Source organism: Phodopus roborovskii, unplaced genomic scaffold (assembly GCF_943737965.1).
Source record: "Phodopus roborovskii unplaced genomic scaffold, PHOROB, whole genome shotgun sequence".
NCBI classification, from domain to species: Eukaryota; Metazoa; Chordata; class Mammalia; order Rodentia; family Cricetidae; genus Phodopus; species Phodopus roborovskii.
Window position 1 is genome coordinate 1,498,135 of NW_026125546.1, and position 14,069 is coordinate 1,512,203.

At 40.6% G+C, this 14,069-nt stretch overlaps 1 protein-coding gene across 1 annotated transcript in view; it reads right to left on the reverse strand.

Annotated features, from left to right (window-relative positions):
• The window catches only part of Mios (meiosis regulator for oocyte development), a 28,602-nt gene extending 26,050 nt beyond the window's left edge, over positions 1 to 2,552 (reverse strand). The window contains exon 1 of the mRNA XM_051177128.1: positions 2,408 to 2,552. The gene's annotated coding sequence lies outside the window, so the exon portion shown is untranslated. The remainder of the gene's footprint in view (positions 1 to 2,407) is intronic.
• Positions 2,553 to 14,069: the final 11,517 nt, after the last annotated feature.

The window sequence follows — 14,069 nt, forward strand, 5'->3', positions numbered from 1 at the left end:
TGATCCATAACAGTAGTAAAATTACAACAAAAATAATTTTATGGTTTGAGGATCACAACTGGAGAAATGTTGAAAACTACTACCCTGGAGTAAGGAATAACAGTCACACTTATATTCTCACAAATAGAGGCAGCTTCTTAATAAACATGACTTGAGATTCTTGCTAAGGCCCCGAAAAGAAGAAAAAGAACTCAATACTAATATAAACACACTTTAACCTAGAATTCCATATTGTAAACTTATTCTTGATATAAAGTATGTAACAAACAAAAAACAAAAATAAACTTAGATTACATATAGAAAATACAATTCAAAAATGCAATTGTTACTGTAAGCTAGGTGTAGTGGTGTACGCCTGTAATCTTGGCATTTGGGAGGTGGAGGTAAGAGGATCAAGAATTAATTCAGAGTCAACCTCAGAGACAGAAAATCTGTCTCAAAAACAGATGTGAGTTAGTGTATGTGAGTTAGTTTTAATGGCCAACTTCAGATAATTCAGAATCACCAGATCAGGATCTCAATGAGGGATTGTGTAGACAGCCTGTGGGCCTGTCTAAAAGGGACTATCACAATTATATTAAGCAAAGGAGGAAGACAACACAATGTGGGCAGCACCATTCCAATAGGTGGAGGAATCATGGATTGTCTGAGAGTGGAGCAGTGAGCATGCACACATTAATTTACTGCTTTCAGCTCCTGACTACAAAGGTAATGTGACTAGCAGCTTCAAGTCCCTGTCACCTTGACTTTCCCAAAATGACTGCCTGTAACCTGGAAAGGGAGCTAAAATGAACTCTTCCCTCTGAAGGTAACACACAAGAAATCACAGAACTTTTGAGTTAGAAAGGAACTAATAAGTCTTTCTCATTTTGTGAGGGAACGAAGTCAAGAACAGATGGTGTGGTTCCTGTGCCAGGTCTGTCAGCTTCCGTCTTAGTCAAGTGCTGTGGAAAGAAGGGATCAGCTACCCTTTTTTACAGGACCCAGTGTAAAAGAAGAATGTCACATAGTGACAGTAGAGACTTAAACTCTAGCCATTCTAATGGTAGGCTGGTGCTACCACACAGGTTGTACATTACGAAGATGGGCCTGAAAAATGTGACTATAACCATCCTGAAGAAATCTAACCCACAATAAGGATGGGTTCTTGCTCATTAACATACATAATATGAATCTGGAGAGAAAAATCAAATAAATAAATAAATAAGAAAGAAAGAAAGAAAGAAAGAAAGAAAGACTCGGAAATTCTTTGCCACTTAATTAACTCAGACCCTTACCAATCCCTTAAGACTTGGTTAGTAAAATCTACCTAGTTTCCACCCCACCAAGTTCTAACATCCAAGACGATGAGCTCTCTGCTTCACACAGATGTTGGTATTCCTAATATTCTTTCAAACAGTCCTGGGAGACACTGCAGAATCCGTGGAGAAGGCAGGAGTTTGCAATAATTTAGGTCCTCACCTTTGGATTTAGTTAAGTAGTCATTTCCCTTCCAGGGTTTCTCAACAAATGAAAACCGTGCAGAGTCTCTGTTCACCACTATACAAAAGAAATACAATGAGCAATGGTCTATAATTCTCTAGCAGGCACATTTCAAAACTAACAAGTGGCATTTTAAGTATCTTCTAACTTAACCTATCAAATCAAAAATGTTTAAAAATATACAACCAACACAAATAAACAAACAAAAAAAACCCACTGAACTTTTTACATTTTTTTGCATTAAGTCTAGGGAATCTAGTCTGTACTTTACACATCTCAGCCTCACGTGTCTACTGGACACAAGTCCAAAACATTATAATAACGCAAAACATAAAAGCGTATGCTTGGAGGGGGAGGGGGTGTCTCTTTACTTTCTTAAGGGGCTTCACCGCTGTAGCAGTTTCGGGAAATCTGCAGTTACTACCATCTCCAGGATGAAGGCACGGCACACGTCCCTATTTTCGTTAAAATATAGTTATTCAAAAAGGCCAACTAGAGTAGTCACTTGCTGAGCAACTCAGCAAGGCAGGGAGGCTTCGTTCCTCTCAGGGATGTGCATTACTCGTGCAGGTGGAGAACAGAGCTCTCGGGGTGACAGGCCCTTTAACGAGAATGGAACCGGGTACGACTGGAACCCCCGGGGTTATTCCGAGAGAACCAGGAATCTGGTCGCGACTCCCACGTTCCAGACAGTCGCCCGGGCGAGCCGCTCGGCAAAGGCAGGGGGGACGCGGTCCCACACCCGCCGCGGCCGCTCCGAGGGCGGTTGCCACGCGGCCGCCGGACGCCCGGAGGCTCCACACGAGGCCCGCCAGCCGCCCGGCGCCGGGACCGGACGCCACCCGCCGGCGGGGCCCTGAGGACGCGGCCGCAGCTGCCGCCCCGGGGCCCACGCCGAGACCCGCTGCGGGCCGCACTCACTGACCTGAGGAGGTGGAGAGCCGCCCCGCCACACAGCCGTTTCCGGCCTGACGCCGCCCCTCCCGCCGCGCGAGCCGCGCGCCGGCAAGATGGCCGCCGGAGCGCGGGCGGGGACCCGGGCCACCCGCGGGGCCCACGACCGAAACTCCCACCGCGGCCTCGGAAGCCGAGCTCCACGCCTCGAGCCCCGCCTTCTCCTCGCTCGGGGCCGCCCCGGGGCGGGGCCACGGCTCGGAGGCCCCGCCCTCCTCCCCAGCGCTCCGCCCAGGGAAGACCCCGCCCTCGCGTGGCGCCCCTTCCGTCGTCCGCCCGTAGGCGGAGCTACAGACTAAAGTCCCCGCCTTCCTCTCTCGTGAGCGCTCCGCCCAGCCTAGGCCCTGCCCCGGAAGCCCCGAAAGCGAGCCATTCTTGACTCGTGGGCTTGTGGAGTTTGTTTGGTTCTCAGGAGCTAAATAACAAGGACCAGGCAAGTGCACACGCTTTAACATATGCGATCCATCTTAATTAACCCTGGAAAGTAATGACCAGTGATGCAGGAGAAAACTCAGGATTTGGGGCTCATGCTTTCACCTTTGGTTATCATGAACACCAAGAGAAGTTGGGATACAGAAATGAGTAGAAAGACATGGTCCCTGTAGAGTGATGGGTTTTTTAAGCTAATTGAATACTACTTCAGAGTAGTATTTTAAGCTAATTGAATACTACTTGAGAACACTCAATTCGGGGTGGGTCGGGGGTCAACGTAGCTTCTTTGAGGACCACTAGACTAAGAAAGACAAACATGGAATAAATGAAAAGGTAAAACACAGGAAAAGTTGGAAGAGAAAAACCTAGTACTGAAAAAGAGAAAATGCTGGGTGAGGAAAGGATATAGCAGTGGGAAAACGAGTCCCTCACTTACCTGTGGGTTTGCTGTATGAAGTTCGGATTTCCACTCGTCAGCCAAAGTCTGAAAACATTGAATGGATGATCTCATAAATAAATGATTCGTAAATTGTGATTTCTGAGTGTGATGAAAGTTTTCTGGGTCCTGTTCAGTCCATCCCTGAGCACCTTTTGTTCCAGTGTGCCTGATCTGCTCTCTGTGCTATAAAATCAGTCAGGCTTACCCTTCAAGTAAACCTTACCTGGTAGCCTAGTACTACATCACAAGGCCTACATCAATCACTTCATTTCATCTTATCATGTTGGCATCATATTGACAAATCATCACAAGAAGGGTTAGATTCACATACATTTTATTATAGCACTGTTGCGTCTCCTTTTCCTCCAGCTCTACACCTGCAGATCAAAATATGTTCTTAAAATTTGGCATGATGGAGCACATCGGTAATATCAACACCCCCCTGAGATTGAAGCAGAAGCATCAAGAGTTCAAAACCAGATTCTGCTATATAGTGAACTTGAGCTAGACTGGCTGTATGAAAATTACTCCATCTCTCTGTGTCTCTGTCTCTCATCTGTCTGCATCTCCATATGTATGTTTGCGTATGCCTATATTAATTAAACTTGTACATTTTTCCTTATTGTGGTTACTAAAGAATGTAGGATACTAACTTTTCACATCACATTTACATTATGTACTCCAGTATATGTAATTTAGAGATTATTTAAAGTACAGAGAATGTATGTAAGTTATTTGCCAATATCACACCAAGATAGAATAGTTGAGGATATATAGATTTTGGCATCACTGGTGAGGACAAAGGGACAACTGTTTCTGTTATAACTACTATATTATATTATTGTTGTTGTTACTGTGCCTAATTTATAAATAAGACTTTATAATACCTATATATTAATAGAAAAATATAGTATATTTAAGTTTGACACTAATCACGGACTGGCGTGTCTACTGATGAACTCTATACACATCCATCAAGGTGAAGGGGAAACTACTATATGAATAAATCAAGGACATAGGAAGAGGTTGAGAAGTTTTATTAGAAATGCATTAAAAAATTAGCTTACTTCTTTGCACAGGCTGTTTTAGAAAGGTAGTGGGATAACCAGTTTTTCCACAGAGAGCTAGAAGGGTACCATAGCCAAGTAAAAGATAATGAAGAGTCAAGTAACCGGTGGTAAGGAGACAAGCAGACTGCCTGTGGGGGTAATTCAGAAAGTGAGGTGGACAAAGCTTGGTGACTGATCCAGTGAGTGATGAAGGTTCTCGGGTGTGGTGCCTGAGTGATGCTGCAGGTGTTTCCTCTCTGACATAGATCCCCTTCAGTTGGCTGACAGCCTATGCTTGTGTGCTTGTGCTTGGCTGTGGGCAGAGTGGGAAGTGATTGGTCGTTTTGGTAAGAGGACGAGCTCGAGAAATGTATTTCATTTTTTGACTCCTGCTTTTAAAGAGCATGAAGTATAATCAAGAGAATATAATCATAAGATCCATCACTTCAGCATGATCATGCCCATCTTCTAGTTGTTTTTTGCATGGTACATATGTCTGCACATGAGTAAGACCGACCTCACATTTTTAATGGCTTTATCAGCACCTGCCATATGAAGACAACTCCATCAATACATGACTTTACTTATTACTTCAGAAAAAAATTAAAACTATTAGGCAGGGATCTCTAAAGCACCGCTCCCCATTGTTCACTGTCTCACCACCCTTCTTCAATCACTATCACACTTCTAGCAGACATATGTAGGGAACACATGTTTTCTCTGCTCTTGTGAGACATGACATTATCCGCTTGAGTTTTTGTGGGGTTTTGTTTTTTTTTTTTTTTTTTTTTTCTGTTTGGGTGTCTTTAGCTTCATCATTTCTGCTGAGGCTACTTGACATGCTCAAATCACTCCATTTTCCTCAAAGGACAGGATCGTACTTGCTCTATCTGATCCCACTTTCTACTGTCTTTCTGGAATTTATTCCACTTCGTCTTTCATGCCTACCATGCGGTTTTCCAAAGGTCAGCAATGATAGTCACTCTGCCAGTTCCACTGACTAAGACTTCAGGCTTGCACATCATACACAGCCGACTGCTTCTCTCTCTTGAAACACTTTCCTCACTTGGCTCCAGATCATCAGCCTGTTCTTTGTTCTGGTCCCTGTGAGTCGGTTTCTTTGATCAGGCAAATGTTGTGTTGGTTCTATGCTATGCAGTGATTTCTCCCCAGCTGGAAAGTTCTTTAACTAATCCAAAGCTGATTATGTATCTAAGACGTCATAAGACTTCATGTAGAAAGCAATGTCTTATTTACCTATAGTTATCCTCCATTAAGTTTTACAGTCGAACATGTCCAGATTCCACTGTCTTTTCCCTCCGCCCCCTTCCTTTCTCACATGTCTTCCTTTCCTTTTTTTAATTTTTTAAAATTCTGTGTTGTGTTTGTTTGAGACAGGGTGTTGCACTTACCAGGCTGACCACAAACTCCTGACCCTCCTACTCCTACCCCTACCTCCTGAGTGCTAGGGTTACAGTTGTGTGCTACCATGTTTGTACCATCTACCATTTTATAATAGCGTACCTGCCTCCAAGTTTTAGCAAGGCACTTGATGACTATGCACATCTATATCTATATCTATATCTATATCTATATCTATATCTATATCTATATCTATATCTTTTGGCCTCCCTTTCAGTTGGATGTAGGCAAAAAGCTGTGAGTGTGAGCAAAAATGGACCGTGTTCCTTGTAAGGGAAGCTTCTCTCATCCACTGCCTGGCAAATTGCAGCAATAACTATGAATCAGAAATGGAAGCTATATATTAAGGAATGCAAAGGGAACTCAGTAGTTTAAGTCTTAGCAATTTTGGAAAGCTGAAGGATCCTTCCTTGTATCATTTAAGATTTCTGGAGACGAAATTAACATCATGACTATTATTTTCTGTCCTATGCCTCTCCTTGAACAGTATTTGAATGAACTGTATTTGAGACTTAGAAACAGACAATGCCATTACATTCTGATAGTCTCTCTGTTCCTATAACCTATAGACTTGGTTTAGGGATTAGTTCTCAACCAGGTTAAGAGTCTTCCCTAGTGGTGCCTGCTCTCTTCTTCCTACCATTTCATATATGTAGCCAAACTTACCTTCTTGGAGAGCCCTCAAATGACCCTTCATTTAGATTCTTCATTTATCACATAACTTCTCAACCCAAACTCAAGATGTTAGTATGGTAGATGATAATAGTCAGTGTAATGGTTAGTTTTTGTCAACTAGACACAAAATAGAGGCACCTGGGATAAGGGACCCTCAATTGAGGAATTACTTCCATCAGATCGGCTGTGGAGCAATGTTTTAAATTGCTAATTGATGCAGGAGGGCCCAGCCCACAGTGGGTGGTGGTGGTGGTGGTGGTGGTATAGAGTATAAAAGTTAGCTGAACCAGCCATGTGTGCAAACTAGTAATCAATGTTCTCCCATGGTCTCTGCTTCAGTTCCTGCCTGAACTTCTGCCTTGACCTCTGTCATAAAATAAACTCTTTTTCCCCCCAAGTTGCCTTTGGTCATGGTGTTAATCACAACAACAGAGAGCTCTTTAGGGAAGAAACTGGAACCAGGAATTCAGGGAATGTGGGGAACATGATGAAACAGACCATGTTGTTTTGGGAAATATTGTGAAAACTCTGTAGCTTCGGGTTAGAAAAGCTATCAAGTGTAAGGATTCAGAACTTAATGAGCTATTATTGTGGGAATGGGGAAGATAAGAAAGTTGATATAAGTGAAGGCGTTAGAGGCATGGCTTGTGAAGTTTCAGAAGGAAGTTTGAGAGTCCCTCAAAGCCTCTATCAGGGTCTTTTGTATGATATATTTGATTAAGAATCTGTGCAAGTGAACCTGTGCTTTACTGGCACAATCTATGCTGGTTAGCTGGAGCTGAAAACAATCAGCTGTGATTAATGCCAGAGCAGCAGCGCTGTGAAATTTTCTAGGACATATTTGCTAAGGTTCAGCACCTAAGAGCGGAGGTTCGCAGAGATCCAAGAATGTATCACTAGCTGAACTTGGTAATGTGTAGGAATTCCCTACATGGTATTGGTTTTAAAAGTATGGAGGACTCATGGAAGTCAGTTGAGGCTGACAGTGTGATGGAGTTTACACCTCCCTATAAAAAGACTGGGAGGCCATTTATGAAGGTACAGCCTTAGTTGCAGTGGAAACTCTGGAGATGCCAGGCTATGGGATGGCCACCAATGACAATGGCAGGTATGGAATGACTCAAGTCTGAGCCTACTAGATAAGGTGCATGTGCTGTGGATGGCAGAACCACAAAGTTGAGGTTACCCAAGCTTTTTAGAACCCAGAAGATCAAGAGTTTTAACTGTCAGACTCTGAACTATTTAGATTATTGGAATTTGGTTTTACTTTGATCTGATTGTAACCATGGTCTGGCTCTTTCTTCTTGGAATAAGAAACTATGTAAATTATTTTGCATTTTATTAAGCCTAGAGTTATTATATCTTTGACTTTTAATTAAATACTTAGACATTTATTTAAACATTAAATACTTAAAATGTTGAATTTTTCTGCAGGACTTTTAAAGTTGTACTGTGTTTTATAACATGATATTAACATGAGATCTTGGGGACAAACGAAAAGAAAAAGTTATGGTTTAATAGTGATGTATGTGTGTGTTGAGTTGACAAGGAGCCAATTGTGTTGACTAGCTTTGTCAGTTTCCACAGGCTAGAATCATCCACAAAAAGAGAATGTCGACTAAGAATTGTCTGCATTAGAATGATCTGTGGAGCACTCAGGAGGCAGAGGCAGGCAGATCTCTGAGTTCAAGGCCAGACTGGTCTATAGAGCGAGTTCCAGGACAGGTTCCAAAACAAAGGAAACCCTGTCCTGAAAACAAACAAACAAACAAACAAACAAACAAACAAGCAGATGACTGCCATGAGTTCTTGCTCCAAGAATGTCACCTGGATGCTCTCTGAAACTTGACCAGAAAGTAAGGGAGTGAGCCCAGACCCCAGACCTAGCTTACCCTACACATTTGCACCTGTGCCCATGCGCCAATGGGCGTGGTCAGTACAAGAGGTGGGGGAGGGACAAAATCTAGGGACTGTCATTTGTCTAAACTCAGTTCTTTCTCTGAAATCCTAATTTCTCTCATTTATTTTCATTGTTATTGTTGCCTTTCCCAGTATACATACCTATAAAAGTTGAAATTTCTATGTTGATATTAATGTTTAAATTTTCCACAAGGAACAATGAATACCACGCAAGCAAATAAATACCTTTAATCAGAGTGGATTTTTTAAAAATGCTGCTAATGTAATACTGAAAGCCATATCTTAAAATTCAGATGTTTCTACCATAATAACTATTTTTGTTTATCTGTGTGTCTTTCAGGATTTGTTCACAAATCATTTATGTAACAAGATGTAAAAAATGAGATTTTGTCATTAGTGTTGGCCCTAGCCCTAGTAGACTAGAACAGGGAAATGGGGACTGAATATTCCCACAGTTCAAGGTGAGTTGCCACTGCCCATGCAAGGCTGGAATGAGATTTGCTCTCTTAAGACTCAAAACCTCTTAAGGATATGAAGTTCTTTCAACTGATGAGCCTGTGAAATACTATTTTTAGAGGAATTAATTTTGTAGGTGAGGTCTCTGTGCTGTTCTCTGTGGGAAACTTGCTTTGTATGTCTTAGAATAGGGGAGTGAGTTAGGAACAGGCTGAGCTGCTCTTACAGAGTAATGCCTGTACACTTGTAGGAGAAAACATGGCCCAAGAGGTTAGGGGTATGTGCTTTGAGACTCTGAACATTTGTCAGCACAGAGGTTGGCTAAGCCTGCCCTGTAAAATGAATGGAACCACCAGGCTGAAAGATTTAACTTGTTGGTGTCAACAGGACTTCCTGGCCAGAGTAGAGCATCCTGGGGAGAAATATGCTGGAAACATCCTTTTGAGGACAAGATGATATGTTATGGAAATTGTATTTGATACCTAGCAAGAGAATTTTTATTAAATTCAGCATTAAGAGAACTTTAGATATGAGAGTCACAACAAAGAAGTCTCCAAAGATTATACAAGAGTACTTGGGCACTTTCTGAAATCAAAACAGGCTATAACCAACCAAGTGTAGTGGTGTGAGATGAGACATCCTCCATAGTCTGGACATTTGAATACTTGGTCCTTATTTAGTGACTGTTTGGGGAGGCTTAGAAGGTGTGGCCTTGCTGGAAAATGTTTGTCACTGGGGATAGGTTTTGAGGTTTCAAAAGTCTTTCACTGGTCCAAGTTTGTTCTTTTTCTTTCCTGTTTGTGGTTTAAGATGTGACTCCTGGGCTTGATGCCGCCCTTCCCTGCCTTGATGGTATTAGACTCTTATTCCTCTGGAAATACACGCCCAAATAAACTCTTCTGTAAGTTACCTTAGTCATGGTGTTTTATCACAGTAACAGAAAAATAACACTCAAACTAAGTAGATCTTTTTTTATTTATTCACTTCTGCCCAAAACAGCCAGACACTGCTATTCATTATTTTGGGGAAAACAGGAACCCCCAAATAGGGAAACAAGAGAGTTTCTGATGCCCTTTTTTCACTTCCAGCTTCCAGTCAGCAGCAGCCTGGACTGAGGAAGAGAAAGCCCCCAATTTCAGTTCAGTTAATCACATGCTATGGACATGTTACCAATAAGAACAACATAGCTTTATAATGAAATATGAAAGAAATCACTTTTCTGTTAAAGACAGGCCCAAAGATTCATGATCTCTGCCTGCAAGGAAAATTATATTCTGCTGAAAACAGAGTATGAAAGTAGGGGAACAAATTTGTATTGTGATGCAGCCAATGGGCTCCTACTCTTTTAATGAAATAGTAACACAGAGCTGTAAACAAGAAAACAATTTTTATGCAACTAAAATTTGCAGTGCTAGAGGCTAAACCTGGAGCTTTACACATGCTAGGCAAGTGAGATACCTCTCAGGAGGTAGAGGCAGATGGATCTCTGAGTTTTAGTCCAACCTGGTGTACAGATCGAGTTATAGGACAGTCAGGACTACATAGGGAAACCCTGTCTTAAAAACAAACAAAAACAAAAAGGTGGTTCTTTAGTCATGATAATACAAATTATAAAATTTAATACCCAGTATGCAAAACTTTCTTTTACATACAGATTGAATTGCATAAAAAGTGCAATGTGATGTGGAGGGGCAATGGCATCAATTGCTGTCATTCCAGATTGCCATTGTCAGTTTGCAAGAGAGGAACTTTCTCAGTGTGGAATAGTACTGAGAATGATACCATAAGTAATGAGGCACGCTCACACATGGCACATAAATTATCATGTGATGGATGCTCAAACTTTGATTAATAAACAGTCTCTCTAGAAAGCAGCTTTACTTTTGCTAATGTAAAAAAGAATCTCCATAGTTGTTTAAGAGTTAAAATTCCAATCCATGTTAATATGTTCACTCCTTTATTAATATGTCAGAAGTAAATGTATTGAGCATAATTGAAGAGTCCCAAGTGACTGAATCTGATTACAAGGGGCTGGGCTATTTAAAAAGGGAGCCTGGCCAATTGTTTCTACAGGCAACCTTAAACATTCTCTAGTACTATCTGGAACAGGCTAAGTTCATGCTTGAGGTTTTGGTGCATGGTAAATTTTTAAATGTCATTTTGAACCTAATATATGTAAATTTACCAGCCTAATGGGAGGTTTTTGATATTCTCTGTTTATGTAGGAATACTTTATGTTAATTCATATAAATATTAAAATTGCATTTATTAAATACCTGTCTTATTGACAGAAAGTTCTTCTCTCTTGTAACTTTATGTAAATATTTGGGAAATAAGACTCTCATTTATGGGCCTCTAAAGGATGTGAATGTATCAGCAGCTGCTTTGATGTTTCTGGATATAAGTAAGTCTACACACCACATTCAATAGACTTTCACAGGATTACTCATTCTAATAAAAGTATTGACTCCAGAAGTTTTTGTGGTTAAAATGAACATCTATTACTACTAGCTCTTTGAAATTTTGATTACTGTAAATGATTCCTTTGAAGCTAAAGTTTTCTTTCATTTGTATTTATTTTACCAGGTAGAGTTTAGGGAGTGGAGACTATCCAAAGGGATGAAATAATACATAGTTACTTTGAAACTATGTCTACATATATACACAGGAGATGGTTATTATTAGTGAGTGCCTAGAGCATTCTTCCTCTGGGTTTAGCATTAAATAAGAAATATACTTTATAGTCAGAAACAAGGAAATCAAATGTCAGTATGAATCACTGAGTATGGCTTGGACCCTTCCTATGATCCAAACCAAGCTTCTTAGTTTCTGTTCTTAGACTTTGAACTCTTGGCACTCTATTTTCCAGAAACTGCAGCTTTAGAGGATGTCACTTTCTGACTCTCATTCTTGAATCTTGAAACATAAGTATGAAGAAGATGAAATCACACATATAAATGATGTTTAGCACAGTTTTAGTCTTCCAGTCCAAGCAAAATGGAAAAGGGATATTGGTCTTTAACATTAATTGTTCAGAATACATATCACTACTTCTCCCACAGGTATGATTGAACCAGGGGCAGACAAATGTCAAAAAAATATACAGTAGCAGAAATATTACAGAATAAGAAGGTGGAGGAATAGGATTCTCATGATAGATCCTAAAGAATTTTTCAAGTTTAAGTGACCAAAGTCTTTGGAAAGAGAAGATAGTTTCAGAATATAACATTTCAAATAATTCTTTGTCCTACAGTTACTACTGATGAATAATAATCATCATGTCTACATATGTACATACATAAACACACACACAATGACAGAAGTAAAATAATAATGAATGTCTTCCCTTAACTTGTGAGTTAACATTAGGCAATAGAAAGTGTTTACATCCCAGTGCAAAATGCTGTAAATTCTGTTAGATGAATGCTTCTATAGGTAATACTGGAAGAAATCACAGTATGCAGAGAGTTTAAGAGACTTTGGGTTGAGCCAGTTCAATTCAAAGGGGAAATCTGGATCATGTGCCATGCATGAGTCCAGCAATATAATGACCATCCATGTTGATTCAGTGATGGAGTGATGCAAATGTGGACCATGTTTTTTTTTTTTTTTTTTTTTTTTTTAATTCTCTGGCTCTCTGATTGGCTTCATCTGGCTCTTTTTATCTATAGGGATTTCTTCACATGTGGGGTCTTTTCTGAAAGTTCCAAAGAGCAAGAAAGCTTCTTCCCTAGAAATCACCAACAAATATCTTTGTAGTCTTATTGGCCCAAACTAGAAATTATATTGTGTCCTCTTTTAAATGAGTCACTATAGCTCAGGGGTTCTCAACCTGTGGGTTGTGACCCCTTTGTAGTCTCATATCAGATATCCTGCATATCAGGTAATATACATTACAGTTCCTAGCAGTAACAAAATTACAGTTATGAAATAGCAATGAAAATAATTTTATAGTTGGGGGGTCATCACCTCGTGAGGAACTGTATTAAAGGATCACATAATTAAGAAGGTTGAGAATCACTGCTATAGCCAGGGAATGGGATTCTGTTCATTAACTTATTATGACCCATATGCATATGAATCAATTGTATACATGTTATCCATGATGACTATGTTAATATTTGAACAATGTCTGAGCAATAATCAGAAAATAGGTTGGTGTTTGAGTTACAAAATTGCTCAGGAAATCAATTTAAATTTAAATTTCAGAAGGGTAATAAAAATTTTCAGAACTATGTTCTAAATATTATGATATGCACATGATAACAGGCCATGTATTTTTAACTGAAACTCAAAATCAACTGGATAGACTACATGTTTTTCTTGTATATGTGTGTGTAGTACAAATCCTAATTTTAATAATAAAAACCCATAGTCAGATATAGGGATTAATGCTGAAAGATCAGAGAAGTAGAGCAGCCAGCCAGTAGTTCTTACCTCTACTGACTCCTTAGACCAAAGTGGCCATTCTGTTCCCACGAATCCTCAGACTGAATGCGCAAGATCCTGTCTCTAGGAATCCTCAGACTGAATGCAATGAGCTCCTATCTCCTCTTGTCTTATATTACTCTCTTTCTCTGCTCAGCCATCACTCATGTCTCCACCTCTCTAGTGCTGGGATTAAAGGTGTGAGCCTCTACGGCCTGGCTCTGTTGCTCTTTTTCCAGGCTGGCCTTGAACTCACAGAGATCTGCCTACTTCTCCTCCCTAATACTGGGATTAAAGGTGTGGGTCACCACTCCCTGGTCTCTGTGGCTAACTAGTGGCTAGCTCCACACTCTGATCTTCAGGAAAGCTTTATTTGTTGAAGCACAAACTCTGTCTCTCTCCCTCTCTCTCTCTCTCTCCCCTCCCTCCCTCCCTCCCTCCCCCCTCTCTCTCTATTACTGAGATTTGAACCCAGGACTTCATGTATACTAAGCAAGCCCTCTACCACTGAACTATATTCCAAGATTATTTACATCTTATATAGAAAACTCAGTTAAAGTAGATAACTGTAAGACAATTACAATGTTTATAGCTAGGGAAATTGGGGAAGCTGCATAGAAAAGATGAGATATAAAGTGTTTGATGGATAGGTAATGCTGCTTGCTAGGCTAGAACATGGCCCCCTTGTTCATTACTTCTTCTCCAGCTTTCTGTTTTAGATGTGACCCTTACTACCTAAACTTGGCTGTCCCAGAACTCGCTCTGTAGAGCAGGCTGACCTCAGTGATCTGCCAGCCTCTGCTTTCTAAGTG